The 19,214-nt window shown below is 40.2% G+C and overlaps 1 long non-coding RNA gene across 1 annotated transcript in view; it reads left to right on the top strand.

Annotated features, from left to right (window-relative positions):
* Positions 1-19,214, top strand: part of LOC147374642 (uncharacterized) — a 162,038-nt gene that overhangs the window by 122,359 nt on the left and 20,465 nt on the right. Inside the window, exon 2 of the long non-coding RNA XR_015163000.1 lies at positions 1,120-1,259. This is a non-coding gene — a long non-coding RNA (uncharacterized LOC147374642). The remainder of the gene's footprint in view (positions 1-1,119; positions 1,260-19,214) is intronic.

Here is a 19,214-nt window from a genome sequence, read left to right as displayed (position 1 = left end):
ACAGCCACTCTGAAGACAGTTTGACAGTTTCTCACAAAGCTAACCATAGTCTTAACCATACAGTCCAGCAATTGCACTCCTAGGCATTTCCCTGAATGGGTTGAAAACTTATGTCCACACAAAAGCTGTATGCAAATGTCTACAGCAGCTTTATCTATAATTGCCAAAACTTGGAGGTGAACAAGATGTCCTTCAGGAGGTGAACAAGATGTCTTTCAGTAGGTGAACAGAAAAAATGTGGTATTTCCACACATTGGAATATTATTCAAGGTTGAAAAGAAATGGGCTCTTGTGTAGTGAAAAGACATGAAAGAATTTCAAATGCATATTGCAGCATGAAGGAAGTGAGTCTGAAATATGATATTTAGGAGAAAGCAAAGTTGTAGAGACAGTAGAAACATCAGAGGTTGCCAGGGGCTCGGGGGTGGGGCCCCCGAGCCCCACCATTTATTTATCCACAGATAAATAGGTGGAGCATAGTGGGTTTGGGGACAGTGAAGCTATTCTGTATGCTATGTCCATGGCAGATACAAGACATCACTCACTTCTCAGAGCTCACAGAACTGCAGGACACGAAGGATGAGTCCATAGTTCCACAAACTATGAAATACTCACTCAAACCCATAGCTTACATCAGGGTTCACTCTTGGTGTACATCTATGGGTTTTGGCAAATGTATGACATATACTCACCATTATAGAGTCGTACAGAGTAGTTTCATGGCCTTAAAATTCCTCTATTCTATTCCTATTCATTCCCCTCTCCCTGCTAACCCCTGGTAGCCACCGCTCCTTTCACTGTCTCTATAGTGTTTTTATTTTTTCCTTTTTCAGAATGTCATATAGTTGGAATCATAGTTCAGAGCCTTTGCAGATAGGCTTCTTTCATTTAGTGATATGCATTTAAGTTTCTTCCATATCTTCTCACAGCATAAAACTCATTTCTATTTAATGCTGAATAGTATTCCATTGTATGAATGTATCAGCATATATTGATCCATTTACCTACTGAAGGACATCTTGGTTGCTTCCAAGTCTTGGCAGTTATGAATAAATCTGCTATAAACATTCACGTGCAGGTTTTGTGTGGACATAAATTTTTAACTCTTTTTTATTTCAGTCCTCCAATCGTGTTGACTTTTTGCGACCCCATGGACTACAGCACACCAGGCCTCCCTGTTCCTCACCAGCTCCTGAAATCTGCCCAAGTTCATGTCCATTGCATTGGTGAGGCTATCCAACCATCTCCTCCTCTTTTAGGTAATTATTAAGGAGCATGATTGCTGTTTATATATTTAGTTATATAAATGTATATATTTAGAGTATGTTTAGTTTAGAAAGAAACTTGAGAAACTGTTTTCCAAAGTCCATTAATTCCTACCAGCAATAAATAAAGAGTTTCTGTTGCTCCATGTGCTAGCCAGATGGGAGGTTTTGTGTATGTGTGTTGGATTTTGGCCATTCTAATGGGAGTGCAATAGTATCACACTGCGGTTTTAATTTTCAATCTCCTCTTGACATACGTGAACCACGAACTTCCTGATGTTCAAGCTGGTTTTAGAAAAGGCAGAGGAACCAAAGATCAAATTGCCAACATCCGCTGGATCATCAAAAAAGCAAGAGAGTTCCAGAAAAACATCTATTTCTGCTTTATTGACTATGCCAAAGCCTTTGACTGTGCGGATCACAATAAACTGTGGAAAATTCTGAAAGAGATGGAAATACCAGACCACCTTACCTGCCTCCTGAGAAATGTGTATGCAGGTCAAGAAGCAACAGTTAGAACCAGACATGTCCCAAATCAGGAAAGGAATATGTCAAAGCTGTAAATTGTCACCCTGCTTATTTAACTTATATGCAGAGTACATCATGTGGAATGCTGGGCTGGATGAAGCACAAGCTGGAATCAAGATTGCCAGGAGAAATATCAATAACCTCAGATATGCAGATGACACCACCCTTATGACCAAAAGTGAAGAAGAGCTAAAGAGCCTCTTGATGAAAGTGAAAGAGGAGAGTGAAAAAGTTGGCTTAAAACTCAACATTTGGAAAACGAAAATCATGGCATCTGGTCCCATCGCTTCGTGGGAAATAGATGGGGAAACAGTGAAAACAGTGTCAGACTTTATTTTTCCGGGCTCCAAAATCACTGCAGATGGTGATTTCAGCCATGAAATTAAAAGACGCTTACTCCTTGGAAGAAAAGTTATGACCAACCTAGATAGCATATTCAAAAGCAGAGATATTACTTTGCCAACAAAGGTCCGTCTAGTCAAGGATATGGTTTTTCCAGTGGTCATGTATAGATGTGAGAGTTGGACTGTGAAGAAAGCTGAGCACCGAAGAATTGATGCTTTTGAACTGTGGTGTTGGAGAAGACTCTTGAGAGTTCCTTGGATTGCAAGGAGATCCAACCAGACTATTCTAAAGGAGATTAGTCCTGGGTGTTCATTGGAAGGACTGATGCTGAAGCTGAAACTCCAATAGTTTGGCCACCTCATGTGAGGTGTTGACTCATTGGAAAAGACTCTGATGCTGGGAGGGATTGGGGGCAGGAGGAAGGGGACAACAGAGGATGAGATGGCTGGATGGCATCACCGACTCGATGGACGTGAGTTTGTGTAAACTCTGGGAGTTGGTGATAGGGAGGCCTCGCGTGCTGCAATTCATGGGGTTACGAAGAGTCGGACACGACTGAGCAACTGAACTGAACTGAACTTGACATATACTATGGAGTATCTTTATATTATGTGTATTTGTCATCTGAATATCTTCTTTGTTGAGGTCTCTGTTTGGGTTTTTTGCCCATTTTAAAATCAGGTTGTTCATTTTCTCATTGTTGAGTTTTAAGAGTTCTTTATATATTTTGGATAAGTCTTTTGTCAGATGGTAAAGAATCTGCCTGCATTGCAGGAGACCTGGGTTTGATCCCTGGGTTGGGAAGATGTCCTGGAGAAGGGAATGGCTACCCACTCCTATACTCTTGCCTGGAGATTTCCATGGACAGAGGAGCCTGGCAGGCTACATACAGTCCATGGGGTCCCTGAGTCGGACATGACTGAGCAACCAACACTTTCATCAAATATGTATTTTACAAATACTTTCTCCCAGTCTATAGATTGCCTTCTCATTTTCTTAGCAGTATCTTTTGCAGAGAAGTGTCTTTTTCGTTAAATTTAATGAAATCCAATTTACCAATTGTCTCTTTCATGAATTGTACCTTTGGTGTTGTATCTAAAAGGACATCACCATACCCAAGGTCATCTACATTTTCTCTTCTGTTATCTTCTGGGAGTTTCTAACATACTTTTTATTGGGCTTCAATTGGGACAGGAAAGAGAGAACAGATTAGGGGCATTTGGGGATGTGGAGGGGGAATGGCTAAGAGCTTTTCAAAAACAGACATGGGGAAAAAAAGCTACTGGAAGAACAGAACCCCTGACCACGCATCCACCAAAACTCATGTCCATACAGGATTTAGGGGTGGAAAATGAGAAGCTAGATTGTAGGGATTTTTTTCTCTTTTCCTATTGCTTATTGAGAATGAAAGAATTTCAACAGCTGGTCAGAGATTCATTCACTTTCTTTGCGGGTGTTAAGAGAAACTACACTGGGGAAGAGAAAAAGGCAGGTTAATCCAGTCTAATCTCTTTGTCAACTGAAACTCCAGATAAATAGACTAATAATATTTGCTAAAGGGAAGGGCTCTTATCACAGAATGCCTTAGCACGACGTCCTTGCTAAGGGTTACTTAATAAATAAACCCAGAATCTATAGATCTATGATGCAGGGTTCCCTGAAGAATCTCACATAAGTTATATAACTCTTCTGAAGTATAAAATGAAGGTATTTCATAACTTAAGCACGCTTCATGCTATGTGAAGTAAACTGCAAAACATTATCTGAAATGTCATCTATTATTCTAGATCAGAGAGAACATATCTGATGTGGGGTGACAGGACCCACGAAGCCACCTTTGGTGCCCCAGACTTCTGTCTGCTCTGCCCATGCCTCTTGGTTGCCCATATCCTCCAACTATCAGTAAAGTTTGTTATTGCAGAAGCATCCTTCAAATGAGTCTGATTTGACAACCTGATCTTAAGTATTAGCCCACTCATATCAATAAAATCAATTAAAAAATCAATAAAAGGAGTTTTCAAATTTAATGGATGGTGCAGTATAATGCTTTATTCTATTGAGCCTTAGGAATAGACTAAGGTAAAATGAAATAGGCAGCACATTATTGGTCCTTAGAAATTATTCTGCAACAGTCTAGGATCTCTGAATATCTGTATTACCTCTGCTGTAAACCAATATATGTATGTGTGTGTGAGCTCAGTCGCTTCAGTCATCTCTGACTCTTTGCAACCCTATGGCCCGCAGCCCGTCAGACTCCTCTGTCCATGGGATTCTCCAGCCAAGAACTCTGGAGTGGGTTGCCATTTCCTCCTCCACAGGATCTTCCAGAACCAGAGATCAAGCCCTCATCTCCTGCATTGCAGGCAGGTTCTTCACCTGCTGAGCCATGAGGGAAGCCCAAATCAATATATTCCATATAACAACTTAAGAAAATACCCTAGAAAATTATTGTAAGAACATATGCCAAAATGTTAGTAGTCATATGTGGGTAGTGCCATATTTTATCTATTTTTCCAAAATATTTTATAATTTCAGACATATTTCCCATTTTAAATCATAAAAGATAAACTTTAAAAACTATAATCAGTCTTTCATGATGCATATTTATTGTAACTATGTTACAAAGATACTCAGCAAAAAGACTGAACAGAAATACACCATATGTTACCTAAGATTTTCTTGAAATTGTTGGGATTTGAATGGTTTGTTCGTAATTTTCAGGATTTCTAAAATTTCTAATGAGGATGAATTATCTGTAATCAAAATAAAAGCTAATTTTTCATGGGAGTGTGCATTATGAAATAGATTTGAACAAAGTATTTCTCCCTTCCTTTCTGTTCTTTTTCAACCCAAGTATTCCTATAAAATAACAGTTAATGTTTAATAGGCATATAAAAAGATCAACACTGATAGATTTTAGCATTAAGAATGAATTCCATGTATACCTGTGGCGGATTCATTTTGATATTTGGCAAAACTAATACAATTATGTAAAGTTTAAAAATAAAATAAAATTAGAAAAAAAAAAGAAATAAAAAAAAATCAAGGAAGATCTAAATAAATGGAAAAATAACTCAAAAAAAAAAAAAAAAAAGAATGAATTCCTCAGAGTCACCAAGGTCCTTTTGCTCCCATCAGATTCTCTAAAAATGCTATTGATTCTATAATTTCATACATAGTTATATAATCCTACCTATACGTATTACAACCAGATATCAAATTGCCAACATCTGCTGGATTATGGAAAAAGCAAGAGAGTTCCAGAAAAACATCTATTTCTGCTTTATTGACTATGCCAAAGCCTTTGACTGGGTGGATCACAATAAACTGTGGAAAATTCTGAAAGAGATGGGAATACCAGACCACCTGACCTGCCTCTTGAGAAACCTATATGCAGGTTAGCAAGCAACAGTTAGAACTGGACATGGAACAACAGACTGGTTCCAAATAGGAAAAGGAGTACGTCAAGACTGTATATTGTCACCCTGCTTATTTAACTTATATGCAGAGTACATCATGAGAAACGCTGGGCTGGAAGAAGCACAAGCTGGAATCAAGATTGCCAGGAGAAATATCAATAACCTCAGATATACAGATGACACCACCCTTATGGCAGAAAGTGAAGAGGAACTAAAAAGCCTCTTGATGAAAGTGAAAGAAGAGAGTGAAAAAGTTGGCTTAAAGTTCAACATTCAGAAAATGAAGATCATGGCATCTGGTCCCATCACTTCATGGGAAATAGATGGGGAAACAGTGGAAACAGTGTCAGACTTTATTTTTGGGGCTCCAAAATCACTGCAGATGGTGATTGCAGCCATGAATTTAAAAGACTCCTTGGAAGGAAAGTTATGACCAACCTAGATAGCATATTCAAAAGCAGAGACATTACTTTGCCAACAAAGGTCCGTCTAGTCAAGGCTATGGTTTTTCCAGTGGTCATGTATGGATGTGAGAGTTGGACTGTGAAGAAAGCTGAGCACCGAAGAATTGATGCTTTTGAACTGTGGTGTTGGAGAAGACTCTTGAGAGTTCCTTGGACAGCAATGAGATCCAACCAGTCCATCCTAAAGGAGATTAGTCCTGGGTGTTCATTGGAAGGACTGATGCTGAAGCTGAAACTCCAGTACTTAGGCCACCTCATGCGAAGAGTTGACTCATTGGAAAAGACTCTGATGCTGGGAGGGATTGGGGGCAGGAGGAGAAGGGGACGACAGAGGATGAGATGGCTTGATGGCATCACCAACTCAATGGACATGAGTTTGAGTGAACTCTGGAAGTTGGTGATGGACAGGGAGGCCTGGTGTGCTGTGATTCATGGGGTCGCAGAGTCAGACATGACTGAGTGACTGAACTGAACTGAATACGTATTTTATTTTGGCTGTTTACAATGATGGATAAATTAGTCTAAGAATTTTTAAACATATCTTCATCACCATTTTAACAATTAACTTTTCATATGCTTTCTTTAACCACTGTGGTCAGTATTGAAGAAATCTGACATTTCCTATTTCCATCTCTAAAAATATAAGGCAGAGTCTGTCTTTCTTTTTCCGTCATGCTTAAGGTCTACAGCAACTTCCTGAGAATTAGTCCTATGCGTATTTTTGTTTTCTTGCATAGCAATTTCAGGGAAATGGCAGGAATGAGCTAAAACATTCAGTCTAGTGCCAGAGCAAAAAGCATAAACTCAAGAACTTTGGATCATATAGCTTTGCTTAGTTCTAGGGATACAGACTAACTTTAACTGGTATCTTCTTTAAAAGACAATGGAAGTACATAAATCCACCACTGTTCTTTCATTCATTTATTAATTCTTTTATTCAGTCAGTTCAGGTCAGTTGCTCAGTTGTGTCCGACTCTGTCACCCCATGAACCACAGCACACCAGGCCTCCCTGTCCATCACCAACTCCCAGAGTTTACTCAAACTCATGTCCATTGAGTCAGTGACTCCATCCAACTGTCTTATCCTCTGTTGTCCCCTTCTCCTCCTGCCTTCAATCTTTCTCAACATCAGGGTCTTTTCAAATGAGTCAGCTCTTCGTATCAGGTGGCCAAAATATTGGAGTTTCAGCTTCAACATCAGTCCTTCCAATGAACACCCAGGACTGATCTCCTTTAGGATGGACTGGTTGGATCTCCTTGCAGTCCAAGGGACTCTCAAGAGTCTTCTCCAACACCACAGTTCAAAAGCATCAATTCTTCGGTGCTCAGTTTTCTTTATAGTCCAACTCTCACATCCATACATGACCACTGGAAAAACCATAGCCTTGACTAGACAGACCTTTGTTGGCAAAGTATTATCTGTGCTTTTGAATATGCTGTCTAGGTTGGTCATAACTTTCCATCCAAGGAGTAAGCATCTTTTAATTTCCAAGCAACAACTGTGGGAGTAGGGGCAGGATTTTTAGGGCCTGGATAGCAACGAGCAAGACCAACACAGTCCCTGATATGACTGAATCTTAACATTTTAGTTAGAGAGGGGAGAATTAGATGAAGGTAGTCAAAGGTAACAGACTTCCAGTTATAAGTAAGTACTTACTGGTGTTCAATTGCTAAGTTGTCTTCAACACTTTGTGACCCCATGGACTGCAGCACACCAGTCTTTCTTGTCCTTGACTATCTCTTGGGGTTTGCTCAAACTCATGTCCATTGAGTCGATGATGCCATTCAACCATCTCATCTTCTGTCTAACCCTTCTCCTTCTGCCTTCAATCCTTCCCAGCATCAGGACTTTTTTCAGTGAATCAGTTCTTCACATCAGGTGGTCAAAGTATTGGAGCTTTAGCCCCAGCATCGGTTCTTCCAGTGAATATTCAGGGTTGATTTCCTTTAGGATTGACTGCTTTCATCTCCTCACTGTCCAAAGGAATATCAAGAGTCTTCTCCAACACCATAATTCAAAAGCATCAATTCTTCAGTGCTCAGCCATTTTTATCACTACTGAAAAAAACCATAGCTTTGACCATATAGACATTTATGGTCAAAGTGATAGCTCTGCTTTTTAATATGTTGTCTAGGTGTGTAACTGCTTTCCTTCCAAGGAGCAAGCATCTTTTAATTTCATGGCTGCAGTCACCATCCGCAGTGATTTTGGAGCCCAAGAAAATAAAGTCTCTCAATTTCCATTGTTTCTCCATCTATTTGCCATGGAGTGATGGGACCGGATGCCATGATCTTAGTTTTTTGAATGCTGAGATTTAAGCTAGCTTTTTCACTCTCCTCTTTCACCTTCATCAAGAGGGTCTTTAGTTTCTCTTCACTTTTTTCCATTACAGTGGTATCATCTGCATATCTGAGGTTGTTAATATTTCTCTGGACCATCTTGATTCCAGCTTGTGCTTCTTCCAGCCCAGCATTTCTCATAATGTACTCTACATATAAATTAAATAAGCAGTGTGACAGAATACAGCCTTGATGTACTCCTTTCCCAGTTTTGAACCAGTCCATTGTTCCATGTAAGGTTCTAACTGTTAATTTTTGACCTGCATACAGGTTTCTCAGAAGACAGGTAAGGTGGTCTGGTATTCCCATCTCTTTAAGCACTTGCCACAGTTTGTTGTGATCTACACAAAGACTTTGTCATAGTCAATGAAGCAGAAGTAAATATTTTTCTGGAATTCTCTTGCTTTTTCTATGATCCAACAGGTGTTGGCAATTTGATCTTTGGTTCCTCTGACTTTTCTAAATCCAGCTTGTACATCTGGAAGTTCTTGGTTCACATACTGTTGAAGTCTAGCATGAAGGATTTTGAGCACTACCTTGCTAGCATGTGAAATGAGCACAATTGTATGGTAGTTTGAACATTCTTTGGCATTGCCCTTCTTTGGGATTGGAATGAAAACTGACCTTTTCCAGTCCTGTGACCACCGCTGAGTTTTCCAAATTTCCTGGCATACTTGAGTGTAGCATAAGTAAGTACTCGAGGTGTAATATACAACTTAATAAAGATAATTAATACTGCTATATGTTACATATGAAAGTTACTAAGAGAGTAAATCCTAAGAGTTCTCATCATGAGGAAAAATTTATTTTTTATTTCTTTAATGTTAAATCTATATGAGATGATGGATGTTTACTAAACCTATTGTGTTATTCATTTCATGATGTATGTAAGTCGGATCATTATGGCATTCAACTTAAACTTATACAGTGATGTATGCCAATTGTATCTCAATAGAACTGGGGGAAATAAAGGAAAATAATAAGAAAGAAATAATCACAAAGTTAAGGATATATTTATAATGTGTGGTGATGACTATGAAGGGCCTTATGGAAAAGAGTACAGGAGAACCTGTCATAACCTGGGAAGTCCAGAAAAGCTTCTTTGGAAATGACATTTAACTGAGGCTGGGGGTATGAGTAGGGGCAGAGAGAATGTCTCAGTCAGAAGGAAGATGGGAGGAAGTCCTGAGGGAGGAAATTGTGTGGAAACATGGCAGAACCATGGGAGGCTAGGGTAGCTGAACCAGTTAAGTGAAGGGGCCTGGAATGGAGGAGAGTCCAAGTGTCCAGGAACTTACAGATGGAATTTTTATCCAAGAGCAATAAACTTCATTCAAGGATGTTGATCAGGGGAATAACCCTCCTGGAAAAAAAATTAAAAATAAATGCCATCTTCCTATCAGAGTTGAAGCACTGGGTCCCACCTCTTTGAGGACCTAACTGTATGCGGTCTATACAAACATCAGACATAAAGTGTGCATCTGTGGAATTAAGTACTTTTTATAATACGATGGTTAAGACCTCAGGCTTTGAAATCAGACTGTCCTGCACCTGCCACATCCTAAATGCATGACTCTAGATGAGCTTCTAAATATGTGTGATGGGAATAATAGTTTGTTGTTGGGAGAGCTAAATGAATAATGCATATAAAATGTGAACACAGTGCTCAGTACATTATAAGTGATCAAAAATAATAGCTATTATTTCCTGACTCACTGCCATAGGAAAAGAATAAAATCATCACACAGAGGACCTTAATGCTCCTTACATAAGCTAATGCTGGATGTGCTTTTAGGGAACTAAATTGTACTCAGTGTTTCCAGAGTAATGAGCCAAATACATTAACTGTTCTGAAAACAGATGAAGCCTGACTATTTTGACTAAATATAGAGATAATTAGAGTCTACACTCTATCTGTTGATAGGCCTTAGAGAAACATAATGAGAATCATCATGCCATAATAGAATAATGCACAAGGCTAAAACAAATCAGAAATTTCACAACACTGATGAAAAACAACTAATTTTATTGATGTCACAAATACATTATTAGCTGAGTCTTCTCACGATCTTATGATGTTTGTTTCATGTTGTAACAGCTTTCTAATAGTGTCATCAATTATGGTCTTTCTGTTGTTTAGTAAAATTATCAAGTGTCAGATAAAACTCTTTTTCTATGGTTTTATAATATGCTTTGGAGGCACTCATTCTTTGATGTAACTGAGTATATAGATGAAAGGTCCTTACAAGTACTCTTTATTCAAAGCCAGAAAACTGTTTTCTACAGGATATGTATTGACTATTTTGCCTGGTGTCAAGCCCTGACTTATTTGTAATTTGCATTCTGTTAATGGAGTAATTCATGTTACCAAGAAAGGGCCGATACTGTTGGATAATACACGTGCAAATAAATACACAATACCAATGTGTTCCGTGGAAAGAAGGAAAGGACAAGCTATAAAATAATGGACTCTGTCCAGCCTCAGGAAAGAGAACCAGATTAAATGTTAGAATTGTAGGACTCCTGTTCATTCCCAGCAGCCTGGAAAGAAAGGATAGGACTTAATTAATACTAAGACTACCTTCATTTTATACTTTAGGTTTTAGAAGCAGGCTGCAGTCCAGAGTCAGGAACACCAAACCATAACCGGAATGAGTAAAACACGTGACTCAGGTGAGCTGCATTAGGGCTAAGCTTGGAAACATTAGTAAAAGGGGTCTAGTGCGGGTTCACAAATATCACTGATTACAACCAGTCCACGGTTGATTAGCTACTGGTCTTTCATGAAATGAGAAAGAGAAAGACATAGTGAGTTTTTCATAGGATAAATTCTTTCAGCTCAATTCAGCTTAGTCGCTCAGTCGTGTACTTCTCCTTGCAACCCCATGGACTGCCGTCAGGCTTCCCTATGCATCACCAACTCCTGGAGCTTGCTCAAGGAGTCCCTCGAGTCAGTGATGCTATCCAACCAACTAAACCTCTGCTGTCCCCTTCTCCTCCTGCCTTCAATCTTTCCCAGCATCACAGTCTTTTCAAATGACTCAGTTCTTCCCATCAGGTGGCCAAAGTATTGGAGTTTCAGCTTTAGCATCAGTCCTTCCAATGAATATTCAGGACTGATTTCCTTTAGGATTGATGGGTTTGATCTCCTTGCAGTCCAAGGGACTCTCAAGAGTCTACTCCAACACCACAGTTCAAGAGTATCAATTCTTCAGCACTCAACTTTCCTTATGGTTCAACTCTCACATCCATACATGACTACTGGAAAAACGATAGCTTTGAATAGCTGGACCTTTGTTGACAAAGTAATGTCTCTGCTTTTAAATATGCTGTCTAAGTTGGTCATAACTTTTCTTCCAAGGAGCAAGCGTCTTTTAATTTCATGACTGCAGTCACCATCTGCAGTGATTTTGGAGTCCCCCAAAATAAAGTCTGTCACTGTTTCCATTGCTTCCCCATCTATTTGCCATGAAGTGAAGGAACTAGATGCCATGATCTTCATTTTCTGAATGGTGAGTTTTAAGCCAACTTTTTCAGTCTCCTCTTTCACTTTAATCTAGAGGCTCTTTAGTTCCTCTTTGCTTTCTGCCATAAGGGTGATGCCATTTGCCTATCTGAGGATATTGATATTTCTCCTGGCAATCTTGATTCCAGCTTTTGCTTCATCCAGCCCAGCATTTCATGTGATGTATCTGCATATAAGTTAAATTAGCAGGGTGACAATATACAGCCTTGAAGTACTCCTTTCCCAATTTGGAAACAGTCTGTTGTTCCATGTCCAGTTCTAACAGTTGCTTCTTGACCAGCATACATATCTCTCAGGAGGTAGGTAAGGTGGTCTGGTATTCCCATCTCTTAAAGAATTTTCCATGGTTTATTGTGATCCACACAGTCAAAGGCTTTGACATAATCAATAAAGCAAAAGTAGATATTTTTCTGGAATTCTCTTGTTTTTTCGATGATCCAACAGATGTTGGCAATTTGATCTCTGGTTCCTCTGCCTTTTCTAAATCCAGCTTGAACATCTGGAAGTTCAGGGTTCATGTACTATTGAAGCCTCACTTGGAGAATTTTGAGTATTACTTTGATAGTATGTGAGATGAGTGCAATTGTGACGTAGGTTGAATATTCTTCAGCATTGACTTTCTTTGGGATTGGCATGAAAGCTGACCTTTTCCAGCCCTGTGGCCACTGCTGAGTTTTCCAAATTTACTGGCATTTTGACAGCGGCACTTTCACTCCATCATCTTTTAGAATTTGAAATAGCTCCACTGGAATTCCATCACCCCCACTAGTTTTGTTTGTTGTGATGCTTCCTTCCTAAGGCTCATTTGACTTTGCCTTCCAGAATGTCTGGCTCTGGGTGAGTGATCACATGATCGTGGTTTTATGGGTTATGAAGATCTTTTTTGTATTGTACTTCTGTGTATTCTTGCCACTTCTTCTTAATACCTTCAGCTTCTGCTAGATCCAGACCATTTCTGTCCTTTATTGGGCCCATCTTTGCATGAAATGTTCTCTTGGTATCTCTAATTTTCTTGAAGAGATCTCTAGTCTTTCCCATTCATTGTTTACTGTCACCCTGCTTATTTAACTTATATGCAGAGTACATCATGAGAAATGCTGGGCTGGAAGAAGCACAAGCTGGAATCAAGATTACCAGGAGAAATATCAAAAATCTCAGATATGCAAATGACACCACCCTTATGGCAGAAAGTGAAGAAGAACTAAGGAGCCTCTTGATGAAAGTGAAAGAGAAGAGTGAAAAAGTTGGCTTAAAGCTCAACATTCAGAAAACTAAGATCATGGCACCCGATCCCATCACTTCATGGCAAATAGATGGGGAAACAGTAGCTGACTTTATTTTTCTGGGCTCCAAGATCACTGCAGATGGTGACTGCAGTCATGAAATTAAAAGACACTTGCTCCTTGGAAGGAAAGTTATGACCAACCTAGACAGCATATTAAAAAGCAGAGACATTACTTTGTCAACAAAGGCCCATCTATTCAAAGCTATGGATTTTCCAATAGCCGTGTATGGATGTGAGAGTTGAACCATAAAGAAAGTTGAGTGCTGAAGAATTGATACTCTTGAACTGTGGTGTTGGAGTAGACTCTTGAGAGTCCCTTGGACTGCAAGGAGATCAAACCCATCAATCCTAAAGGAAATCAATTCTGAATATTCATTGGAAGGACTGATGCTGAAGCTGAAACTCCAATACTTTGGCGACCTGATGTGAAGAGCTGACTCATTTGAAAAGACCATGATGCTGGGAAAGATTGAAGGCAGGAGGAGATGGAGATGACAGAGGATGAGATGGTTGGATGGCATCATTGACTCAGTGGACATAAGTTTGCATAAACTCCGGGAGTTGGCAATGGACAGGGAGGCCTGATGGGTTGCAGTCCATGTGGTTGCAAAGAGTCGGACATGACTGAGCAACTGAACTGAACTGATTCTATTGTTTTTCTCTATTTGTTTGCACTGATCAGTTTGGAAGGCTTTCTTATCTCTCATTGCTATTCTTTGGAACTCTGCATTCAGATGGGTATATCTTCCCTTTTCTCCTTTGCCTTTGGCTTCTCTTCTTTTCTCAGCTATTTGTAAGGCCTCATTAGACAATCATTTTGCTATTTTGCATTTCTTTTTCATGGATATGATCTTGATCACTGCTTCCTATACTATGTCATGAACTTCTGTCCATAGTTCTTCAGGCACTCCGTCTATTAGACCTAATCCCTTGAATCTATTTTTCACTTCCACTGTATAATCATAGGGGTTTGATTTAGATAAATTCTTTAGTGGGAATTGTTCTGAATTTGTCCTTCTCTTTCTTAAATAGCATAATTGTAGCAGATTTTTTTTTTAATTAATAGTCTTGGTGAAACAAAATTTGATAAGATTGTATCAGTCTGCAAAATATATAAATTATATATTTATTTAATCTGTGAAATCTAAAAGTCTAGTGTATGTGTGTTCGGTCGTTTCCAACTCTTTGTGACACCATGGACTGCCCAGCTCCTCTGTACATGGAATTTTCCCCAGGAAGAATCCTGAAGCAGGTTGCCATTTCCTCCTCCAAAGAATCTTTCTGACCCAGAGATGCAACCTGAATCATCTCTTAGTCTCCTGAATTGGCAGGCGAATTCTTTACCACCGAGCCATTGGAGAAGACCAAACCTCTAGTTCCACTGGTATTGAGACCATGCCTCCAAAGTGGTCAGGAAGATGGGAAGTCAAACGGCCTGTTAAGCCAAAGTCTGGAAACCCATAAAGTCAGATTGTTAAAATATGTACATTGAAAGCAGTAAAGGTTGGAACCTGGAGGCTCTAGTTCAATTCAGGCCTGCAGGCTCAGGAGAGGAGAACATGCAAAACATTTAATCCACAATACAGGACCATTTATTTAGAACAGACTCTGGCTCTAGGGCTTGAAGAGGGCCCTGGGGCGACATACCAGGAGCAAATCTTTCCTGTGAAGAGGGGGAGATGTGGGTTGCAAAGTGTGGGGAAACAAAAGAGGGGCTAAGTGACCAGGGCCCTTTGGACCCTCAGGACAGCTGCATTTTACCCACTAGCGTGAGTATGTGTGTGTATGTGAGTTGCTCAGTCGTGTCTAACTCTTTGCGACCCCATGGACTGTAGCCCACGAGGCTCCTCTGTCCATGGAGTTCTCCAGGCAAGAAAACTGGAGTGGGTTGCCTTTCCCTTCTCCAGGGAATCTTCCCAACCCAGAGACTGAACCCAGGTCTTCCACATTGCAGGCAGATTCTTTACCATCTGAGCCACCAGGGCAGCACATCCACTAGTGTAGAAGTCTTCATATTTTAGCAACTGGTGGCCTTATGTTGGGCTTTCCTGGTAGCTCAGAGGTTAAAGTATCTGCCTACAATGCGGGAGACCAGGGTTCGATCCCTGGGTAGGGAAGATCTCCTGAAGAAGGAAATGGCAACCCACTCCAGTACTCTTGCCTGGAGAATCCCATGGAGGGAGGAGCCTGGTGGGCTACAGTCCCAGTCCATGGGGTCTCAAAGAGTCAGACACGACTGAGCGACGTTGGCTGAATATCAACCATAAGTACTTAGAATGGAGTTAAATCCCTTAAAAACCAGCAAGGAGAATGCCAGAGGGCTTTCATAAGCAGGCACTAGTATTTGGTTATCAGTTTCTTTCCCAGACAGTTTTGTGAATTAATCCTTAATGGTGAGCCTTACTTGTTTCCAACAGAAGATCTGTCTGGAGTTTGCACTAATTTCTGTTCTGGAGGATATCATAGAAATCAGTTTGATTCCATAATATTAGCCCTATTCTTGGAAAGATTAACCTAACCCTGGATCTAAACCCCCAGACAGACTCTACCTTTGGAAATTATGAAGAAGGTTAGGTCAGTTTTCCCATTCTCTATCCTCTCCAGGTACTAACCACAGTAGGTTTGACCTCATGGTTAATAACAATTTTTTTTTTCAATGAATCTTGTTTTTCTTTATTTCTAAAGGTAAAAAGGAAGGCACAGGAGAATATTATCTGTCCCAGAACCATTGGAATATAGCAAGACAATAAAGAAACTCCAGGGCCTCCAATGCTCTATGTTCACACTGCCCCCAGTCACGATTATTTGTATATTTAACTCCTTCTCACTTTTGCCAGAACTGTTCCCCCTACAGGATTCCTCTTTGAAATAAATCACTATAATTATTCAACTCATGTCCTGAGAAAGATGCCCTGCTCTTTACCAGTAGGATAACATTCAAGAAATAGTACTTATAATCTTTAAAATGGGAGTCAATAATACTAAATTTACAATCAAATCTCAGATGGTCCTTTATTGCTCTGTGGTTTGTTGGGTTGGAAACATTCATGGTCTCTTCAAGGAATTATAATGTAGTTATAATACAGTTTAATATCCTCAGATAAAATGTGTAATATCAGTGCATTATAATTAAAATGCATTATTAGAGAATCTCTATTTGCTTTTGCTATATTTAACATTTTTAATTTGCAACATATTGCTATCTCTAATTGCTCTTTCTCAGAATTACTGTATGAGATGAATGAAAATAATACTTGTGTACATCATCCTTTTTTTAAAAGGGAAAGAATGGAAATTCAGACAACTTATTTAGATTACGTAAATGAAAGGAAAAAACTGGCGGTGAGAGACTTCTGCTTCTGACAATAAGGTAACACTAGAAAACCTGAAAAACCCTAGACGTGTTAGAGAGTGGATTCAAAAAGAGCAGATAAAATCCCTAGGCTCCAGATCTGTAGTGGAAACAGAAGACTAGAGCACTAAGGAGCTGTGTGAGCTGGTGCTGCCACAGGGTGTGGGATGAGTGAGAGCCTTGCTCTTGGTAAACTGGAAGTTGGGCTTTAATATCCACATGGGGACAGCAGACAAAGGATTGAATGTTTGTGTCTCCCTCAAATTCACATATTGGAGCCCTAACTCCCCAAAATCAGCCTGCAAAGCAGGAGACCTGGGTTCGATTCCTGAGTCAGGAAGATCCCCTGGAGAAGGAAATGACAACCCACTCCAGTATTCTTGCCTGGAAAATCCCGTGGACAGAGGAGCCTGGTGGGCTACAGTCCATGGAGTCGCAAGAGTTGGACACGACTGAGCGACTAAACCACCACCAGCTAGCTCCCCAGTAAGATGGTATTTGGAGATGGGGTATTTGGAGGTATTTATGGTAGGGCTTCCCAGGTGGTGCTAGGACTAAAAAACCCACCTGCCAATGCAGCAGATGTAAGAAATGTGGGTTCAATCCCTGGGTTGGGAAGATCCCCTGGAGGAGGGCATGGCCACCCATTCCGGTATTGTTGCCTGGAAAATCCCATGGACAGAGGAATCTGGAGGGCTACAGTCCACATGGTTGCAAAGAGTCAGACACGACTGAAGCGACTTAGCATGCATGCATGTTTGGTTAGATGAAGTCAGAGGCTGGGACGTTAGTTTAATCAGATTAGTGCCCTTTGCAAAAATTAAGTTTTTAATTAATCTTTATTCAAGTGTAGTTGCTTTAAATGTGGTGTTACGTTCTACTGCATAGCAAAATGAATCAGCCATATACATACATATATCCCCTCTTTTTTGGAGTTCCTTCTCATTCAGGTCACTACAGTGCGTTAAGTAGAGTTCCCTGATCTATGCAATATGTTCTTATTAATTATCTATTTTATATATAGCATCAATAGTGTATATGTGTCAATCCCAATCTCCCAATTCTTCCCACCTCCTCCCATCCCTCTTTGGTATCCATACATTTGTTCTCTAGTCTGTGTCTCTATTTCTGCTCTGCAAATAAGATCATCTATGTCATTTGTCTAGATTCCACCTATATGCGTTAATATACAATAGTGCGTAAAAATATACAATTATTTTTCTCTTTTAAGAAGAGACACCAGAGAGATAGCTCACTTTTTCTCTCTCTCCTTCCTCTCCATCATATGAGGACACAGAAAGAAGGTGGCCATCTGTAAACCAGGAAGGGAATTCTCACCAGAACTTGACCTGCTGACACCCTGATCTTGTACTTCCAGTCACCCCAACTCTGAAAAAAATAAATTTCCGGTGTTTAAGCCCCCCAATCCATGGCAGCCTGAGTGAATTAATACAGGACTCAAATGATAAAAAAAAAATTGGAATTACTTCCCACCTAAACCTGATACCCTGAAAAGACTGCACCATCTGTGAAGTGGGGAACCAAGAAATGCACTTGTTCCCTAGCAAAGGAAGAAAATAGATACATTTATGTGTTTCTACCTTGGTCCTGGGTTCAGTTCAGTTCAGTTCAGTCGTTCAGTCATGTCTGACTGTTTGTGATCCCATGAAACTCAGCACACCAGGCCTCCCTGTCCATAACCAACTCCTGGAGTTTACCCAAACTCACGTCCATTGAGTCAGTGATGCCCTCCAGCCAGCTCATCCTCTGTCATCCCCTTCTCCTCCTGCCTTCAATCTTTCCCAGCATCAGGATCTCTTCAAATGAGTCAGCCCTTCGCATCAGGTGGCGAAAGTATTGGAGTTTCAGCTTCAACATTAGTCCTTCCAATGAACACCTAGGACTGATCTCCTTTAGCATGGACTGGTTGGATCTCCTTGAAGTCCAAGGGACTCTCAAGAGTCTTCTCCAACACCACAGTTCAAAAGCATCAATTCTTTGGCACTCAGCTTTCTTTATAGTCCAACGCTCACATCCATACACGACTACCGGAAAAACCATAGCCCTGACTAGATGGACCTTTGTTGACCAAGTAATATCTCTGCTTTTTAATATGCTGTCTAGGTTGGCCATAACTTTCCTTCTAAGGAGTAAGCATCTTTTAATTTCATGGCTGCAATCACCATCTGCAGTGATTTTGGAGCCCCAAAAAATAAAGTCTGACACTGTTTCCATTGTTTCCCCATCTATTTGCCTGAAGTGATGGGACCAGATGCCATGATCTTCGTTTTCTGAATGTTGAGCTTTAAGCCAACTTTTCACTCTCCTCTTTCACTTTCATCAAGAGGCTTTTTAGTTACTCTTCACTTTCTGCCAAAGGGGTGGTGTCATCTGCATATCTGAGGTTATTGATATTTCGCCTGGCAATCTTGATTCCAGCTTGTGCTTCTTCCAGCCCAGCGTTTCTCATGATGTACTCTGCATATAAGTTAAATAAGCAGGGTTTCAATATACAGCCTTGACGTACTCCTTTTCCTGTTTCGAACCAGTCTGTTGTTCCATGTCCAGTTCTAGCTGTTGCTTCCTGACCTGCATACAGGTTTCTCAAGAGGCAGGTCAGGTGGTCTGGTATTCCCATCTCTTTCAGTTCTGTGCGGAGAAATCAAAACAAAAGCGTTATATCTGATAAT

This window comes from Bos grunniens, chromosome 4, assembly GCF_055505025.1.
Source record: "Bos grunniens cultivar Pamir isolate PY7600 chromosome 4, Bosgru_T2T1.0, whole genome shotgun sequence".
Classification (NCBI taxonomy): domain Eukaryota; kingdom Metazoa; phylum Chordata; class Mammalia; order Artiodactyla; family Bovidae; genus Bos; species Bos grunniens.
This window is presented reverse-complemented; position numbering and strand designations above follow the sequence as displayed.